The sequence below is a fragment of the Peromyscus eremicus genome, chromosome 2, assembly GCF_949786415.1.
Source record: "Peromyscus eremicus chromosome 2, PerEre_H2_v1, whole genome shotgun sequence".
In the NCBI taxonomy this organism is placed as follows: Eukaryota; Metazoa; Chordata; class Mammalia; order Rodentia; family Cricetidae; genus Peromyscus; species Peromyscus eremicus.
The window spans coordinates 13124820-13144622 of record NC_081417.1 but is presented as its reverse complement, the minus strand read 5'-3'; the positions used below and the strand labels follow the sequence as shown (position 1 = coordinate 13144622).

The 19803-nt window shown below is 40.4% G+C and overlaps 1 non-coding gene across 1 annotated transcript; it reads left to right on the top strand.

Annotated features, from left to right (window-relative positions):
* Positions 1-19431: 19431 nt before the first annotated feature.
* LOC131905461 (U1 spliceosomal RNA) lies at positions 19432-19591 on the top strand. The gene has a single exon (XR_009377969.1). It is a non-coding gene; the product is annotated as a U1 spliceosomal RNA (small nuclear RNA).
* The last annotated feature ends 212 nt before the right edge of the window (positions 19592-19803 follow it).

Below are 19803 nucleotides of genomic sequence, written 5' to 3'. Positions count from 1 at the left end.
TCATGTAGATCTCTTCCATTTCTCCGTCATGGGCGATCCCCGTGTCTTTCTTGGGGTCCTGTTTTCCAGGTAGCCTCCCTGGTGATGTGAGTAGCAGTCCAGCCATACTTAGGATGACTTTTACTAGTTACAGCCATTTACCTGTAAATTTCATCATGTCATTTTCTTAATAGCTGGGTAATATTCCATCATATACATGTACCACATTTTCTTCATCCATTTATCTGTTGAGGAATGTCTAGGTTATTTCTAATTTCTGGATATTATGAATAGAGCAGCAACAAACATGGGTGAGCAAGTGTCTCTGTGGTAGGATGAAGCATAGTTCAGACATATGCCCAGGAGTGGTATAGCTAGATCTTGAGGTAGATCTAGTCCCAGCTTCCTGAGGAACCGCCACACATACAAACTCGTTATGCAAATTTGTACTCCCACCAGCAATGGAGGAGTGTTCCTCTTATTCCACATCCTTGCCAGCATGAGCTGCCATTTGTTTTATTGATCTTAGACATTCTGACAGGTATAAGATGAAATCTGAAAGTAGTTTTGATTTTCATTTCGCTGATGACTAAGGATGTTGAACATTTCTTTAAGTATTTCTCAACCATTTGAGTTTTTCTATTGAGAATTCTCTATTTAGATGTGTACCCCATTATAAACAGGGTTATTTGTTTTCTTGATGTCTAGTTTTTTGAGTTCTTTATATATTTTAGATATTAGCCCTCTATTGGATATATTGTTGGTAAAAATCCTTTTCTGTTCTGTAGGATGGTGAGACCTTCTGAAATGCAGAAGCATACCTCCTTTCCTGGCCAGAGTGCTGTTTGCTTGTTTTTGAGCATACATTAAAGGGCTAGGGGTCGCTGTGTAGGGAGGTGGAGTAAATCTGAAAGGATAGGGGAGAGAGAAAACATGATCAAAATAATTGATATGAAAAAACCTTTATATAGAACTCTCAGTAAACACATCCTATAAAACATTATCTGGAATAGGTCAATAAAGGGATGCTGCAATTAAATGAAATTTAAAAAAAACAAACTAGAAACAGCAAGTTGGTTCAGTCATACAGATAGTGAATCAAGGGTCTGGAATCTGAGAATAGGTAGTGTCCAGCTCTCTGCTGTCACGGCTCATACCTGATCGAATCAACTTAAAAAGAGGAAGAGCATTCTACCCACAGTTAGAGGTTCCAGCTGATGACCAATGCTCCTGTTGCTGTGGACTGGGGGTGGCATAGAACATCATGGTGAGAGCAGATGGCAGAATGCAGCTATTCGCTTCATAGTGGCTGGGAAATGAAAGAGAGGAAGGGGAGGCATAGGATTCCTTTGAGGGCTCATATCCAATGACCTACAGACTTCCTACTAGGCCTAAGCTCCTGAGTGTCTGGGATTACAGGCACGGCTGTATCAGTAGTCTGTTTAGGCCCGCTTCTCAATACAGCCACTCATTCAAAAATGACACAAACTTTGCTCATTCCCAGCTGGATTCTCTCTCTGTAGACAACCAAACAACTGGCTCTCCAAGTGCTTTAAGTTCTTTCCTGCTGTGCCTCGAGTCCTTCCCAGTTCTTCCTCAAGGCAGTCTTCTCATGACTGAAGTAAGACAATGAAATCAGGTTGGTGGAAGTAACAGTTTCCTGGAGGTCCCTAGGGGAATCAGTTGTCAACGATACATGACGTTCCACCACCACGCACTGAAGATCCCTTCGTTGTGCAGGACCCTGGTTCTGTGGTGTCGTGAGTCTTCCACACAGGAGCTTCCTCTCTGAGGTGAACGCATCTCTGCTTACAGCCTGTTTGCTTTGCCAAGTTTACTTCAAAGCCTTTATTTTGTCTCTTATGACTAAGGAGTCTTCTCCTATCTGACCAGTCTTGAAAATTATTCCCAGGTTTAGCACCTCCACTGTGTCTTCCACAGGAGGAAAGCTAGATCGAGGTAGGCCCAGGGACTCCATTCTTTAAGTAGCTATAGCAGTTGGTAAGTTCACATCACACCCAATGAGGTTCTTTGTTCAAACCTTCATTTAGAGAGCTGTTTAAAAACTCGTAAGAACTTTCTGCCATCTTGTCCTTGAATTTCTGGGAAATGTTTGATTTTGCTTCCTCTGTGTGTATACATCAGTTTGTGTGAGAGAGGGTATGCAAATGTGAGTACATGCATGGGTAAATTGCAGAGGGATCTTGCCTGCCTGTGCCTATTCTTCCCTGGCAGGCAGAAAGGCACTGAGATTTTTACATACTTTTTCTCTGATCTTATTATCATGTAAAAAATGTTGCCCAGTATTTTAGCTAAGCCAGGCTTTGACTATAGCTTCCTATGATGTAAGTTTGAGGGTTGGCTGGGTGACTCAGAGAGTAAGAGCTCTTTCTGGTTAGGTCTGGCAACCAGAGTTTGATCCCAGCAGCTACACAGAGGTGGATGGAAAGACTGACTTCATGGGGTTGTTTTGTGCTCTGGCCGCTGCACATGTGCCATGGCGTGCACATCCGCACGGTCACCATAAACACATTCACACAAGAATACAAATATAAATAAATAAATAAATACATTTTAAAGTTTGAAAAGCACTCTATATTCATTTTACATATCTGAAATGTTATTGTATATACAAGTAATATAAGATTTAAAAACATATGCTTTAGAGATTAATTATTGTGAATGTTTGTTATATTACAAAATCACATGACTTCAATGTGCTAACAAACTTATCAGTTCTAAATATTTAATTAGCTCTAAGTCCTTAGACTAACAGTTTGCTAAGCTTATTAATAAATGTTATACATAAGTCTGAACCTGTCTGTTTTGTCACTGGGCCTCTGCACACTACTCTTTTTGTTGTTTTATTGAGAATTTCATACATATGTATGACATTTGTATAAAACATACCACCATTCCCTCTCCTTCAGTTCTTCCCTTAATCCCCACATTTCCTTCTCAACTTCTTGTGTCCCTGCCACTGAGTCCCCTTTCTGTTGCCTGTGTTTGTGCAGGCGTAGGTACACCTACTGCATTATGGGTACACTCACTACTTTGTCTTCACTTGCTCCAATGGTAATTCTCAGAGGTTAGGTAGAAGAGAGTGCCTTGGCAGATTGGTGGAGGTGGCAATTCTGGGCAAACATTTCAAAACACAGCCCTTTAGGAAAAGTCTAATTGTTTCCATGAAGCATTGCTAGCATACTTTTTTAAGCTATGAGAAATTTGGAAATTACATCTGAATACTTGTTGCAATGCAAATGAATTCATTTATTTAGTTGGGTATAAAAGTACCGTGGACTAGGTGGCTTAAACAACAGAAATTAATTTTCTTATGGTTTTGAAGGCTGGGAAACCTAAGCAGGACAAAGTGCTGAAGAGTGGAGAGCTTTGCTACGCCTACTTCCTGGTCTATAGATGGCCCCTCATGCTATATCATCATACATGGAAGGGACAAGGGAGCTCTCTGTGATCTCTTTTATAAGAACTGGAATTCTATAATCTGCATCTTTATGATCTAATCATTTTTCTACAGCTACGTTCTAATGCTATCACATGAGGGGCAGGGATTTCAGCCCATGAGTTTTTGGAGAGACACAAACTCTCAATCAGCTAGTAACAACACCCATAGCATCTCTCCAACAATCCAGAGAAGGTTTAGCTGGCACATCATGGGACCCAGTAAGGTCTTTAAAGTTGCCTAATCCTGAAGGTATTTCTATGTCAGCAAATTAAGACATGGAGGTGGGACCTCAAATCATGTGCCTGAGATTGCTGAGCTCTTTAATTACAAATTTAGTCCTAAAACTCACACTTAGGACTGTACGCTTTCCCTGAATTCTCCTAGTTTGAAGGAATAGGAGGTTCTACCCTGCTATGAGGACAATGATATCTGGAGTCTGGGTGAACACTGACTGGTTGAAAAGGATGCTTTTGAGGGAAAGGAACTAAACCAGATTGAGTGCACTGTCAGTGATGATGTCACACAGAAGTAAGATTTGTTTAGGTGACTGTCACTTTGCTTTTATGTTTTAACATCTATAAACCAAATGAAATAAAACAACAATGAAGGCTACTAGTTATTAAGTCTTAATTGGATTTTTTTTACTCCATTTTAAGTTCCTAGAAGAAATATTATCTGGATAACTTCATTAATATTACTTACATTAAAAATAGAAAAAAATTCTAGCAAATTGCATAAAAGTGTTATTTCTGAGAATATATTATTATTTATTTTTAAGATGGTCATACATGAACATACACATTTCTTCTTGGCAGTTTGTCATATATTTATGCAAATTATTTAATTTCAGAATAACTTATAATAACAAATTTATGAGACATTGGCTTTGAAATCCTAGCAATCACTTCTTGTACTAAATTCTTCTTTTTTGATGAAGAAACAGAATCAGAAGTTACAAGGGGATCAAGAGTTAGCATTTAAATACTGCCTTTGTCTATTACGTCTGAGCTCCCCAAACAACTTGTGGTTAACTCCATATGATGTTGTATGTGTTCTAGTCTTAAACTAAACTATAATACAATAAAATAAAACTGCATGCCATGCCTATGAAGTGACACTGGATCCAGAAGAGGCTGACGCTCTCTGAAGTGTGTGTCAAACACTTGCTGGTGACATTGCCATGGAGAAGAGTCCCCTGGCTGGAGAAGACACAGGACTAGAAAAGTCAGGTCATGGGGACTCCCTAAAGGCATGAAGCTTCTTACTGAAGATCCTCTTGCACACTTGCCATGGAAGCGGGTAGACTAACTGCAGGTCTTCACCTCTCTCTCCTCTCCTAACTTCCAATCTCCCATTCTCATTCCAAGCTCTGTGTCAGACCAACGTGCTTCAGCCTCCCCTTTTTCTCTGCCCCCATCTCCAACAGATCACATAGGACTTCTCCTTTAACCTTTCTTCTCCCCACTCATTGCTTTATCCTAGTCCCCAACTCCAGCAGGCATTCTCTGGGAACTCTCTGGCATTCCAACCAGGGAAGCAGGTAGGTTAACAGTAGATCTTCATCTCCCCATCTTCTCCTCCAAATCCAATCCCCCAGTCTCTCCCTCAACTCTGTAGCAGACCACATGCTGCACCTACCCTCCCTCCCTGCTCCAATTTCCAATGGATTGCACAGATCTTACCCTCCAACATTTCTTCCCTGAACTCATTGATTTATCCAGCCCCTAAATCCATGAGGTATTTACTAGGAACCCACAGACCACTCCAGTAAGGTAAGAAGGTAGCCTGACTAGGGATCTGTACCTCTCCAGCCATTCCTCCAAGTCCACTACCTCTGTCTCATCCCCAGCTCTATATCAGACTTTCTGTTGTGCCTCTCCTCACTCTCTGCCCCCATTCCCAGGGGACTAAGCAGATCCTAGTGGAACATCTTGTTTCAAACTCCCTCTTGTGGACCCCCATTCCCCATTCCTAGTCCATTCTCATTCCTACACTACCTGTCAGATCCCAATACCTAGAAACACATTTTACCTGAACCCCCCAGTGGCCACACCTATTAAGATCCCAGAAAAATTTCCTACCAGACAACACACAGTCCCCATCTCCTTCTAAGAACCAGAGAAGGCAATGTAAACCAAGGAACAAAATACATACCCAACAAAGACAACATCATATATCAGCACATAGAATTACAATCTTTCCAAAACCAGATGCCTAGATGCCAATGTAAGAATATAATCAATAACATCCAGGACAATTCGTCTCTACTATAGCCCAGAAACCCTACCACAGTAAGCCTGGAATATTCCAACATAGCTGAATCACAAGTAAAAGACCTTAAAATGGACTTTATGGATATGTTAGAGGGAAATATGGATATTAAAGAGGAAATTAATATATCCCTTTAAAACCTATGAAAACACAAACAAATAGTACAAGGAAATGAATAAAATTATTCGAGATCTGATGTGGAACTAGAATTAATAAAGAAATCCCAAACTGAGGGAAATCTGGAAATGAAAATTTTAAGTACTGGAATAGGAACAATAGAGGCAAGCCACAGAAACAAGAGATGGAAGAGAGAATGTCAGCATTGAAGACACAATAGAAGAAATGGATTTCCTCATCAAAGAAAATGTGAAATATAAAAACTCCTGGCATAAAACATCTAAGAAGTCTGGGACACTATGAAAAGACCAAATCTAAGAATAATAGAAATAGAGGAAGGAGAAGAAACTCAGGTCAAAGGGACAGAAAATATTTTCAACAAAATCATAGAAGAAAATATTCCTAACCTAAAGAGGTTATCAGGGTATAGGAAACATACAAAATACCAGATAAACTGGACTAGAAAAGAAAGCCCCACACCACATAATAATCAAATGACTAAACATACAGAACAAAGAAAGAATATTAAAAGCTGCAAGGGAAAAAGATCAAGTAACATATAAAGGCAGACTGGTTAGAATTACACCTGACTTCTCAATGGAGACTGTAAAAGCCAGAAGGCTCTGGGCAGATGTTCTACAGATTCTAAGAGACCACAGGAGCCAGCCCACACTACAATACCCAGCAAAATTTCCAATCACAATAGATGGAGAAAATAATACTTTCCATGATTAAACCAAATTTAAGCAGTATCTGTTTACTAATCCAGCCTTACAAAATGCAGTGGAAGGAAAACTCCAACCTAAAGAGGTCAATCTCACCGAAGAAAATGCAAGAAATAAATAATCCCAAACCAGGAAATCAAAAGAGGAGAAACACTCACACACACACACACACACACCACCACCACCACCACCACCACCACAACAAGATAACAGAAATCAACAAACACTGCTCATTAATATTTATCAACATCAGTGGTCTCAATTCCCCGATAAAGACATACTAACAGAATGGTTGTGAAAACAGGATCAATCATTCTGCTGAGTCAAAGAAACACACCTTAACATCAAAGATAGACATCACCTCAGGGTAAAAGGATGAAAAAAAATATTCCACACAAATGTATCCAAGTACAAGCTGTTGGAGCCATTTTAATATCTGACAAAATAAACTCCAAACCAAACTAATGAGAATAGATGGGGAAGGACATTGCATATATCAAAGGAAAAATCAGGAAGAGGACACTGTAATTCTCAACATCTACGCACCAAACATAAGGGCACCTAAGTTTATAAAAGAAACACTGCTACAGTTTAAATCACATATTTACCCTCACACACTGATAGTGGAAGACATCAATACCCTGCTCTCATCAACACACAGATGATCTAGACAAAAAAAAAAAAAAAAACAGAGAAATGCTGAAGCTAAATGAAGTTATAAACCAAATGGACCTAATGTGTATTTACAGAACATTTCACCCAAACACAAAAGAATATACCTTCTTCTCAACACCTTATGAAACTTTCTCCAAAATTGATCACATACTGGGACACAAAGCATGTCTCAACAGATACAAGAAAATAGAAATAACATCCTGCATCCTATCAGACCACCATGGATTAAAGCTGGATTTCAACAACAGGAGAAACAACAGAAAGCTCATGGAAACCAAACAACTCACTATTGAGTGAAAAATGGGTAAGACAGAAACTACAGACTTTCTAGAATTTAATTAAAAATACAACATATCCAAACTTACGGGATATGATGAAGATGGTTCTAAGAGGCAAGTTCATAGCACTAAAAAAATAAACAGGAGAGATCTTATACTAGTAGCTTAAAATTACACCTGAAAGCTCTAGAACAAAAGAGAGAAATCATACCCAAAATGAGTAGACAGCAAGAAATAAACTCAAGACTGAAATAAATAAGATAGAAACAAAATATTTACAAAGAATCAATGAAACAACGTGTTGGGTCTTTTAAGACAACCAATAAGCTTGATAAGCCTGTATCCAAGTTAACTAAAAGAAAGACTCTCTAAATTAACAAAATTAGAAAGGAAAGGGGAGACATAACAACAGACACCAAGGAAATCTAGAGAATCAGAAGGACATACTTTAAAAACCTGTACTCCATCAAATTGGAAAATCCAAAAGGTACCACTTACCAAAGTTAAATCAGGATCAAATAAGCAGTTTAAACAGACCTATAACCCCTAGTGAAATAGAAGCAGTCATTAAAAGTCTTCCAACCAAAAAAAAAAAAAAAATGCCCAGGGCCATATGATTTTAGTTCAGAATTCTATCAGACTTTCAAAGAAGAGTTAATGCCAATACCCCTTAAATTATTTCACAAAAGGAAACACAAGGGACATTGCTCAATTTATCTGATGAGGGCATAAACCACATAAGGACACAACAAAGGAGGAGAATTACAGTCTAATCTCCCTTATAAATATAGATGCTAAAATACTTGCAAACCAAATCCAAAAACACATCAAAAAGATCATCCACCACGACCTAGAAGGCTTCATTCCAAAGATGCAGGGATGGTTCAATATACAAAATAATCAGTAAATGTAATTTACCATACACACGCACACACACACACACACACACACACACACACACACACACTGGAAGACAAAAACCACATGATGGTCTCCTTAGATGCAGAAAAGGCCTTTAAAAAAAGTCCAACGTCCCATTCATAATAAAAGTCTGAAGAGAATTAGGGATACAAAGGACATATTTCAATATAATAAAGGCAGTTTACAGCAAGCACAAAGCCAACATCAACTCAAACAGAGAGAAAAATTGTCTACTCCCTCTATACCTCTTCAATACAGTACTTGAACTCTTCATCCTACCACAGAGTCATTTACTCAACAATGTTCATTGCTGCTTTATTCCATAACACCCAGAAATTGGAAATAACCTAGATGTCCCTCAACAGAAGAATAGATAAAGAATTGTGGTACATGTACACAATGGAACATTATTCAGCCATTAAAAAGAATGAAATCATACCCCCTAAAGGTTCATTTCAAGGACAAATGAGAAACTACATACGTTGCAAAATGGCTGCAGTTAGCTGCTAGTGTCAAATATTAATATGAAAACCCAGTGAGAGTGCAGACTTGAGAAAAGTTAGAATTGCTTCTCTTTTGATTCAGAGATTTCTGAATATGCATACTGTGAAAGTCATGATTGTTCAATTTAAAAAATGCTTCTCCTATAGAATAAAAGCAGATGTCAACTAATACACCACTGTCATCATTGCAACAAATAGCAATTAATTAAAAGATCCGCAGAGACTCAGCAGCAGGCACCACCTTGCTCTTCCACCCAAGAAACAGGCCCATTTCCTAATCTGAAATAACACACCACACAGCCAATCTACTCCTCTCAAGCAGTCTGAATGCTCAATGGCTAGAAGAGTGAGTAAACACCTTCTCCACCAACTGACATGGAAGTCCCTGACAACCAAAGGGGGACACATACACAGCTATGACGCTTATGATAGAAAAGCGATCTGAGCAGACATAGAGTGCCTACTGTGCAGAGCATGCTCGGAAAGCTCTGTGCCTTCTAAGTCTTTTGGTGCTCACTCAGCCCTAGAAGATGGCTTTTATGACTGCACCATTACAGAGAATAAATGAAGGTACTGTGGAGTGACTTGTCACACAGCTAAGTAGATCACAGAGTTTGTGCTTGGGATAACTTCAGGAAGCTGATTCAGAGCTGGAGACAGCTCGGCTACCCTCCAGCCAGTATGTCTCTGTGTTCTGCTGAGGAGGCTGATTTCCTGCCAGACTGTCCCATCCACCAAAAGAGCAGGAAAAGGATGGCAGCCAGGTGGTTCTGTTTGTTCTGAATATAAGACACCATGTTGAAGCAGAGACTTAAATACACAGTAAGGAGCCACAAAGATTTCAAATCAATGCCAGCAGAAAGAATAAGGGACAGGCACTGCCATAATTATACCTGACCATGCTTACTAAGTGCCATATGCTCTGTTAAATATAGAGAGGCTGGCGTCAGGCTGGGAGGACAAGGCAAAAGCAGGTATTGGAAAGTTTCTTATCAGCAAGGTGGAGAAGCAAGGACCAATACCCAAGATTGTCCTCGGGCCTGCATGTGTGCACCATGAGGGGTATGTACCCACACCCACATATAAACACACCCACATGAAAATTAAAGAAATAAATAAAAATAGAAAAAAGAAGTTTCCTGTCAAGGGAGGTTTCAAAAGATGGCGAGAAACAAGAAGTATAATTTTGACCAAGTGGAGGTAAAAGTTCAAGTTGGAGTGCACATGAGGGGCTGTGCTGGCACATGGGAAGGTCAGCAGGCTCTTAGCCAAAATCGAGGATTTGGTGGTTTCCTTGAAAAACACAAGGGCTCGTGTCCACAGCAAGATGAAAGGTATGTCTCAACAGTTTCTAGAGTTGGTAAAATTATTGTTGGAAAGAAGAAAAGCTCCAGTGGTCAGAAGATTCGGTCCAAGAGCTGGTCAGCATGGGCTGAAGGGATTGATGTAATGGTGAGAGGAAATGTCATGTGTGCCTTGTTTGAGAGGAATGGATAAAACTGTGAGCGACAAGCTGAGCTCCAGGCTGTTGGCAGCTAGACACCAGACTTCAGAGCAGGAAGAAATCACTCTGTACAGAGGGGGAAAGAGGAATTTGGTACAGGAGTAGAATCAGAGTTAGGAGGAACACAGGAGAAGCCCTCTGGGCAAGCTAAAAGGAGATATGTGAAAGCTGCAGTCTCTCATGGGTAGTTGAACTGCTCCTGTACAGAATGCAGTGCCCCCTCACCATTCCCCAGCTTCAGGAAGCATCCCAGGCTGACACCACTAAGCTTTTTTGGTGTTCCAGTCACAGAGATGTTGCCTTGGAACCCAGCCAGTGTTGTGGAGAACACTCTGCAAGAACTCAGAAGTTCTTTCAGTCTTGGTCTTGCTGGAGGCTGCAGCAGCCCTTTCAGCCTGCGTATCACCTGTAAGGGCAGAGAATTAATTCAGGCCACCAGAGCTAGGAGGTGAATCTCCTGCCATGAGCAATTCCTAGAGGCACTCTCTAGTTTCATGCAAATCCCGCCAGGGCAGGGCTTGCTGCTTTTGGGGGCAGCCTGGATATAATTTATAAAGTTTATATGGCATACATGTAATTTTCATACGGTTTCCTGACACTCAGTGATATAATGACTGTGGGGAGCCTATGCATTAAGGAAACTAATATTTGCTCATATTAAAGGCATTAGGAATATTACCATGAAACCTAATTAGAAGTAGGAACCAACACGAAGGAGATTTGGCAATGATGCTCTGTCCAATGTACCAGTTTCTATGTGGCATGGACAAATTCTAGCTGAAGCTAATTTTGGACTAGCAAACAGGGACACCTGCCCCAAGCAGCTGTGAAGCCTTATGTTACAGCTTGACTATGAAAAATCCCCCACAGGCTCATGGATTAGGAGTTTAATTGCTAGTTCAAGGTCTATTGGGACATGGCTGCCTCCTGAGAACTCTGACCTAACCAATAGATCCATCCCCCTCAGATGAAAAGGTAATATTGTGACACTGCTTGGATAAGATGAAAGGTAGGTGATGAATCAGGTTGGAAGAAGTAGGTCACAGGGATGGGGATACCACTAGGGACTAAGTCATTAGGGGCTGCATTTGTCCATTCTTTATTCCCTTCTCTCAACTTCCTGTCTACCACCACGAAGAGAAGATCCTCTGGCACACAGTGTCACCACCATGATTTTCTGCCCAAGCACATAAAGCCAATCCGTCATGGACTGAATCCTCAGCAAGTGTGAGTTAAAACAAATCTCCCCTTGGTTTGAATTGTTCTGTGCGATGTTTGACCACAGCAGCAAAAGCCTAGTCCCCTTGGAAATAGAGTAATCACTCCTGTAAGAGGAATGGTGGTGGCTTCTGGCACTTGCAACCATGGTAATGAGTTAACACATTGAAGCATCTTGGCATGAAGCCAGGGGTCATGAGCTGTCAGGACCTATTAGTACTGGTGCTGCTCTTATTGTGGCTGCAACTCTGGTTTGCCAGCAAGACAGTCTGCCTGTGCAGTAAGGACTCAAGCTTCTGGATGGCTAATACCTCTCAGAAGCCAAACATCCACAGGAACTTAAGCTTCTGTTAGCCTTTGTGGTCCCTTTCCTGTTAATGCACCTGTCTCCACTCACTAACCACAATGTAGAGCTGTGCTTTCTTTATTGCGCAGGTAGTTACTTATCACACAAATAGTATCTTCTTGCTTTTTACTTCCTCAAGAGTTTCAAGTCTTCTAGGTTTCTATGTCCATTCACATCCATTTTCCTCTTCCCTACTCTTCTCCCAGCACTGCCAAAGTCAGATAATTGAACTTCGCCTACAGAGCTTTTGATTGTGAATTGTCTGTGCTGGACCAACAACTTTCCAAACACTGTTTTTGTCCCACTGAAACTTCTGCTTGTTTCCTCTGAGCTCCCTGCTATTGCTAAGAAAACAATCTAACTGCGGATTTAAATTAACCTGCAGAAGAATTCAAAACAAGAAAATCTGACTGTTTCTCAAAACCAATGTCAACCTGGCATTTTCAGACTTGAAGAAGAAACAGTATCACCAGTTATATACCTGCTAAGTCTCTAATTACAGAAAACACAGATATTATAGAGAACATGGAGAGATTAAAACTATTGGTTCCAAGTCAGTATCTGCAACTCTCTACTCTGCAAAAATGGACACTCATGTTCTTTATCACCAGTTGACTTTGGTGTAAAGTGGAGATAACAGTGTAACTGACTATGTGCTTTTGAGAAGGTCAAATGCACACTACATAAGCTGGCCTTTTGAAACAGGAACAATTCATTTTAAGTTTGAATTGCAACTGTTATAAATATTTGAACTTCAGATAGTAACCACACCTTCCTACAAACCTTTGCTTCAGTAGCTATGTGTACAATACAAGGAGTTTTGTTCTAAACTATCTTCTGTGTGTGATCTGTAGCCCTGGCTTGCCTTGTTTATGTGATCTATTTGATCATCATACATGACCAGGAAGGTACTAAAGAAGTCTTCATCTTCTCTCTGTAGCTCAATATAAACTGACAGACAGAAAACAGTAATTCCTGCATTCTGTGTCCAGTCAAGAATACTCCAGCTACATCTCCTAACCTGTTTCCTACTATTCCATTCAATCTCTAAAGGAAGAAATTTATCCAATAGTTTACCCTTTCTCCTCTCTTTTTTTTTTTCACTCTCCAAATGAAATCAAAATTGTCAACTTTCATGTTTTCTTAAAAATACTGTATAAATCACATTTGGAAAGGAAGAGAAGAAAGGAAATAAGGGAGGAAGTGTAAACAGAAGTTTCTATCCCATCAGCAACTCCCAAATACCCAGCAGCCACTTCCCAAATTACCACACAGAGGCTTATATTAATTGTAAATGTTCCACCAGTAGCTCAGGCTTACTACTGACTAGCTCTTACACTTAAATTAACCCATAATTCTTATCTATGTTTAGCCACATGGCTTGGTATCTTTTCTCAGTGTGGCATTCTCATCTTGCTTCCTCTGTGCCTGGCTGGTGACTCCTGACTCTGCCCTTCCTCTTCCCAGAATTCTTAGTTTGGTCACCCCACCTATATTTCCTACCTGGCTACTGACCAATCAGTGTTTTATTAAATCAATTCAAGTGACAAATCTTTACAGTGTACAAGAAGATTATTCTTGCAAGGGAGGAATGGAAGGGGAGGGAAGGGAAGGAAGACACCTGTCTCCAAGAAGTAGCTTATAAGCAGGATACCCAGAGAGTCTGGTATAAGCACACACCTTCAGGAATGGTCATTACTTGCAGTTGACTCAAACTTTAGTGGAGTTAATCATGCTCTCAAAATTCATCCAATTACTAAAATATCAAGTGGTTTCTGAACTGGTCTGATGGAGAAGTATTTCTCATGAAACATTTGGAAGTAGTGATACAGGAGATATTTTCACTTAGGCAGTAAGGGAGGAATCCACAGTGAATGAGAGCTAGTCACTAGCACATACGAGTCCCTCCCAAGAATGGAGGATTAACTATCTGGTTCTGCCGAAGGAGTCTGCGTAGTAAGTGTTACTCATTACTGTCTCAGACATGGAACATTAAAAGATGACCAATTTCAATAAAGATTACCTTAGTACCTATCCAGTTCCCACGATAAGTTCCACAAAAGCCAGTTGGCTGAACAATCAGGGGGAATTCTTTCCTCGGAGCCCCTCTCACTCTTGGTGCTCTTTCTCTTCCTCAATAATTCAGTTCACACCTGCTGCCTCCTTGTTCGAATTCCATTATAATTCTTGGAGGTGAAATAGAGAACTCAGAATCCACTGGCTCAGCAGTTTTAGTGTCAATTAATTGTCCAAGCCCCTAGTACTCCAAGTTAAGGTCACCAGGAGCCAGAAAAGCTCTGTCACGCTCCAAGAATTCACATGGGAAAAACTGTGCATGAAAGCCAGAATTAGGTTTGAAACCCTGCTTTCATCTGAGTGCTTCAGAGTGGTCTTTGGGAATGCAATAAAAATGATATTTTTTCGTTTTTTACTTGGGGTGTATGTTTTTGGGGTGTGTGTGTGTGTGTGTGTGTGTGTGTGTGTGTGTGTGTTGTTTGTTTTATTATTGTTAGTTTTTTGTTTGTTTGTTTTTGAGACAAAGCCTTGCAAAAGTGACCAGGCTTGCCTCCAACTTGCTCTGCATTCAAGATGGCCTTGAATTCTTATCAATCTTCCAGCCTCAGCCTCCTGAGTATTTGATTACAGATGTGAATCATCACATCTACCTCTTACTATTGATATTTTCATAGTGCATATAAGTGTCTTAGTTATGTTTCCATTGCCATGACAAGACACCATGACAAATGAAACTTATAAAAGAAAGCATTTAATTGGGGGCTCATGGTTCTGGAGGGTTAGAGTTCATAACCATCATGGTGGTGATTGTGGAAGTAGGTAGACAGACTTGATTCTGGAATAACAGCTAAGATCTTACACCATGATTTATAAGCAAGAAGCAGAGAAAGAAAAAGAGCTAACTGGGAATAGTGTTGGCTCTTAAAACCCCAAAGCCCACTCTTAGTGACACACCTCCCCCAACAAGGCCACACCTCCTAATCCTTTCCAAACAGATCCACAAACTGCAGACCAAGTATTCATGCATATGAGTTCACAGGAGTCATTCTTATTCAAACTAACACATTAAGGATAATTAAATTTTCAAAAAATAAATTTTGAATGTCTCTCAATCAAACTTATCATTGAACTAACTGCTTTCAGTGAGTAGTTAGCATAATACATACAGAGACACAGACAGACATACAAACAAACACACACATACACACACACACACACACACACACACACACACTGCTCTAGATCAGAAGCATAGAAGAGTTTATAGTTTTAAGATTACAAGTATGTGTTTAGTTTCAAAAGGGGAGCCTAGGACACAGTTAAGATTGGTGACATTGTTTTCTTAAAGTAGGAAAGCAGTTTGAGTACACCATTTTAAATACTCTTAAAGCACATTATCAACTTGGTTGGAAGGTCAGCTAAAACTCAGTTCCTGAAAATAAAAGTTATTTCTAGAAAAAAATGTTTATTTCCACACTTTGAGATACCACCTCACCTCAGTAGGAAGGGCTATCATCAGGAAAGCTAACAAAAAATGCTGAAATGATATAGGGAAAGAGAAATAGTTATTCATAGCTGGTGGGGTATAAACTAATACGATCATGATGGAAATCATTTTGGAGGTTCCTCAAAAAAATAAAAAATAGAATGACTAGGACACAGCTATTTCACTCCTGGACACATTCCCAGAAAACCCCATGCCCTACCATAGGGATATTTGCACATTCATGTTTATTGCTGCTCTATGCACTATAGCAAGGAGCTAGAATTGACTAGAAGTCCACCAACAGATAAATGTGTAAGAAAAATCTAGTACACATATACATCTTATTCAGTGTTACAGAAAAATGGAATCATGAAATTTGTTAGAAAATGGAAGGACTTACAATTATATTGTTAAGTGAGGTCACTTAATCTCAAAAAGAAAAAAAACCCTTCTCCCTTATATGTGTATCTAATCTATAATGCTTACATGTAAATATGTAAACAGCTGTAAGTGTGGGTATAGTATGATGTTGAGAAAGGCAAAGGCATAGAAGTCACAAGAGAGGATATAAAGCTAATAGTTTTTCTAGTTTCAACTCTGGTGTGTGTGTGTGTGTGTGTGTGTGTGTGTGTGTGTGTGTTTGGTGAGTAAGTTCATGAAATGTAAGTTTTATAAAACAGGGGCACCAAACCTGCCATGATCAGTGAGAGACCACCTTAAGGAGGAAACTAAGCTGCCAACGGAGTGTTGGACAAGCAAGAAAGGGGGCAGTGTCTTCTCACCATGAGAGAGCCAAAACAGACAGAAGAACTATGGTCTGATGATTGGATGGAGCGAGGAAAGGAGAGGCCACGTTTTGAAGAATTGCAAAACCATAGTAAGTATTCCAGATATTTCTGGAAGGCCAGTTGATTGACGTGACTAGGTTTCGTCATTTCTTAACATTGAGAGACGACTATTTAGAAGGAGCTAGTTGCTTTTCCTTCCTTCCTTCCCTTTTTTTCCTTCCTTCCTTCCTTTCCTTCTTTCTCTCCATATTTTAAGGTGGTCTTAGTTGCTGTTCTATTGTTATAAACAGACACCATGACCAAGGCAACTCTTATAAAATAAAGCATTTGGGAGTGGCTTGCTTAAAGTTCCAGCGGGTTAGTCCACAATCATCTTGGCAGGAAGCAGGCAGGCATGGCACTGGAGCAGTAGCTGAGAGCTTTACATCCTGATCCTCAGGCAGCAGGCAGAGAAAGAGATAGTAGGCCTGGCACTGGCTTTTGAAACCTCCAAGTCCATCCTCAGGGACACACTTCTTCCAACAAGGCTAAACCTACTTCAATAAAGTAACACTTACTAATCCTTCCCAAACAAACTCACTGGGAACCAACATTTAAACCTATAAGCCTATGGGGCCCATTCTGACTCAACCCACCACATTTTTCCCTGCCCCCCATAGGCCTCTATAGCCATATCATAGTGGAAAAGGAAAATGCATTTAGTCCAATTTCAAAAGTTCCCATAGTCTTTCAGTCTCAAGACAGTTTAAAAGCCCAAAATTTCAAAGTCTCTTCTGAGACTCAAAAGCAATCTCTAAACTAAACTCCTTGTAAATCAAAACAAAAAAGCAAAGCACATATTTCTAACATCCAATGGCACAGAATATACATTACTATTTCAATAGGTAGGAAAGGAGGAATAGTGAATAAATACTAAACCAAAGCAAGATCAAAAAAATGGTTGGGCAAACTTCAGATCCTGTATCTTCACATCCAATGGCAAAGGACTTAGATGGCTCTTCCCCTCCAGTTTTGCTAATTACAACATACTTTTTTCTTTTGGGATGGTTCCACACCCTTTACTCACTTCTGATTGGCTGATATCTCACAACTCCAACACTTACACCATCTTGGGGTCTCCAAAACAATCCAGGCTTCATCGTCACAGCTCCGTGTAATGGCCTCTATGGCCTCCGTGCAGGTACTCCCCTGTGACACACCTCACTACAGCAACTTTCCTTAACCTCAGAGGAAGATTCCACAGCCCCTTCCCAGTGTCTTTCTTGACTCTAAATCCAGAACCATGTGGCTGAAGCTGCCAGATTCTTGCTTCCCCTGACCCTTCCTTTAATCACATTTGCACCAGCTTTCCATTGTTGATGGTTTCCTTTGTGGCTAGGTTTTCCTTTAATTCTTTTCACAAGTTGGAGGCTTAGCTAGGTTGGGTCTCGCCCTGAGGGCACCACTCCTTTTATTCCATTTTGAATCAGGCCTTCTTCAAACTTTTTATCTCCTTGAGCACAAGACGTGGTTCCAACACAACATTTACTAGTTCTCTTTTTCTCCTCAAACTGTACATTTTGTATTTCTCTTTGCCCTGCTTACCACTTTTCATTGTAAAACTACACAAGAGTGATCACTAATAACCACATAACGCAGTCACTACTAGGCTGTCTTGAAACCACCTCTGCCAATGGCTTTAGTTTAAAATCTTCAATTTAACCTCTCGCAAATATTTATGACAAGGGCAAAAAAGCAGCCACGCTTTTTGTCAAAATATCACAAGGATGGTCTGTAGACCACTTACTCCACTTGCTAATATTCTTCCCTTCTGAAATCCCCTGAGCCAGGCCTCCATAGTCCCAAATGCCCTCAACCCTACTGTCTTCCATGATCCTGCTAGGATGACCCATTAAGCTCTTCTTAAAGCTTTCAACTACTTTTCTAGTCCAAATTCCCAAAGTCTTCCATATTCCTCCAAACAAAAGCATGATTAGGCATGTCACAGTAAATCTTAGCACCAACTTCTTTTTTACTTACTGTTTTATTGATGTCAGAAGACACTATCACCATGGCAACTTTTATAAAAGAAACCATTTAATTGGGGGCTTGTTTACAGTTTCAGAGGGTTAGTCCATGATCATCATTGTGGGAAGCCAACAGGTACGGTGCTGGAGAAGTATTGGAGAGCTTTACATCCTGATATGAAGGCAGCAGGCAGAGGGTGGGGTGGTGAGTGAGGGGAGATTTGGAGCCTGGCATTGGCCTGGGCAGCACATTTCCTTCAACAAGGTCACACATCCAATCCTTCCCAAACAGCTCCACTAACTGTGGAACAAATATTCAAATAATATGAGCCTATGGAGGCCATTCTTACTCAAACTACCACAATAGTGTTATGGATTGAAGGTAGGGCCTTATACATGGTGAGAAATTACTCTACCACTGAGCCACATTCCTGGCCCTCTCTTTTCATTAAGAAATAAAATTTCATTAAGTTGCCTAGGCTGCCCTTGAACTCACTCTGTAGCTCCCACAGTCCTTAAATATGTGATCCTCCTGCTTCAGACACCAGACTAGCTGGGATTACAGTCCTGTACCCACCAAGCATAAGTGAAATAGCTCTTTCTAGTTCATTTCAAGGCAAGATACAGAATTCTACAACATTGTGATGGACCTGCTGTTGAATATGTGTACACACACACACACACACACACACACACACACACACACACACCACACACACACACACACACACACACACACACACACACACACACACACACGCTCAGTACATTCAGTGTAACAGAAGATGGTCAAGCTACATTTCAGAAGTCAGTGTTCAGGGGAAGAAATGGGAGTATTTGAGAAGCAGAATATCAAAAGATACTTTCAAAGTCATTGAACATTCTAGAACTGATAGCCAAGGAGATTATATAAATTTGAACTTGAACAAAGAAAGTAAGAACAGAAGACGAAAGAGAAACAAATTGTTTTTAAGCTATAGCAGTAGCCACCTTGTTTCAGAATCTGATATTTATTTTCTCAGTTGTCTATAAAACTTACCCCAGAAAAATCACACAATCACCTCCACAGATGCAGAAAAGGATTTTTGACAGAATCCAATATCATATAAAAGCTCAGAAGAAGTGTGCCAAAGGTGTACTTGCCTGGCAAGGAGATCGCATGATCACGAAGGTGGTTTTCCCAGGGTGAGGCTTCTCCATTGCACTCCAGATGTGCTGATTCCTGCGGTTTCCCCAAATGTGAGAAACTCGACTGCATGATTTGTTGTGGGGGACTGCATTCATATTCTCCCCTTTAAAAAAAGGAAATCTGGAAAAGAAGGGGCATACTTAAAGCTGGGGAGGTGGCTTAGTGGGCAAGAGTGCTCGAAGAGCCCCTGCACCCACGTAAATACCCAAGTATGACTGCGTGTGCACCTGGAACCACAGCACTGGAGAGGCAGAGAAAAGTGGATCACTGGGGCTTGCTGCTCACTGGCACGGCCCCCAATGGTAAACTTTGGGTTCA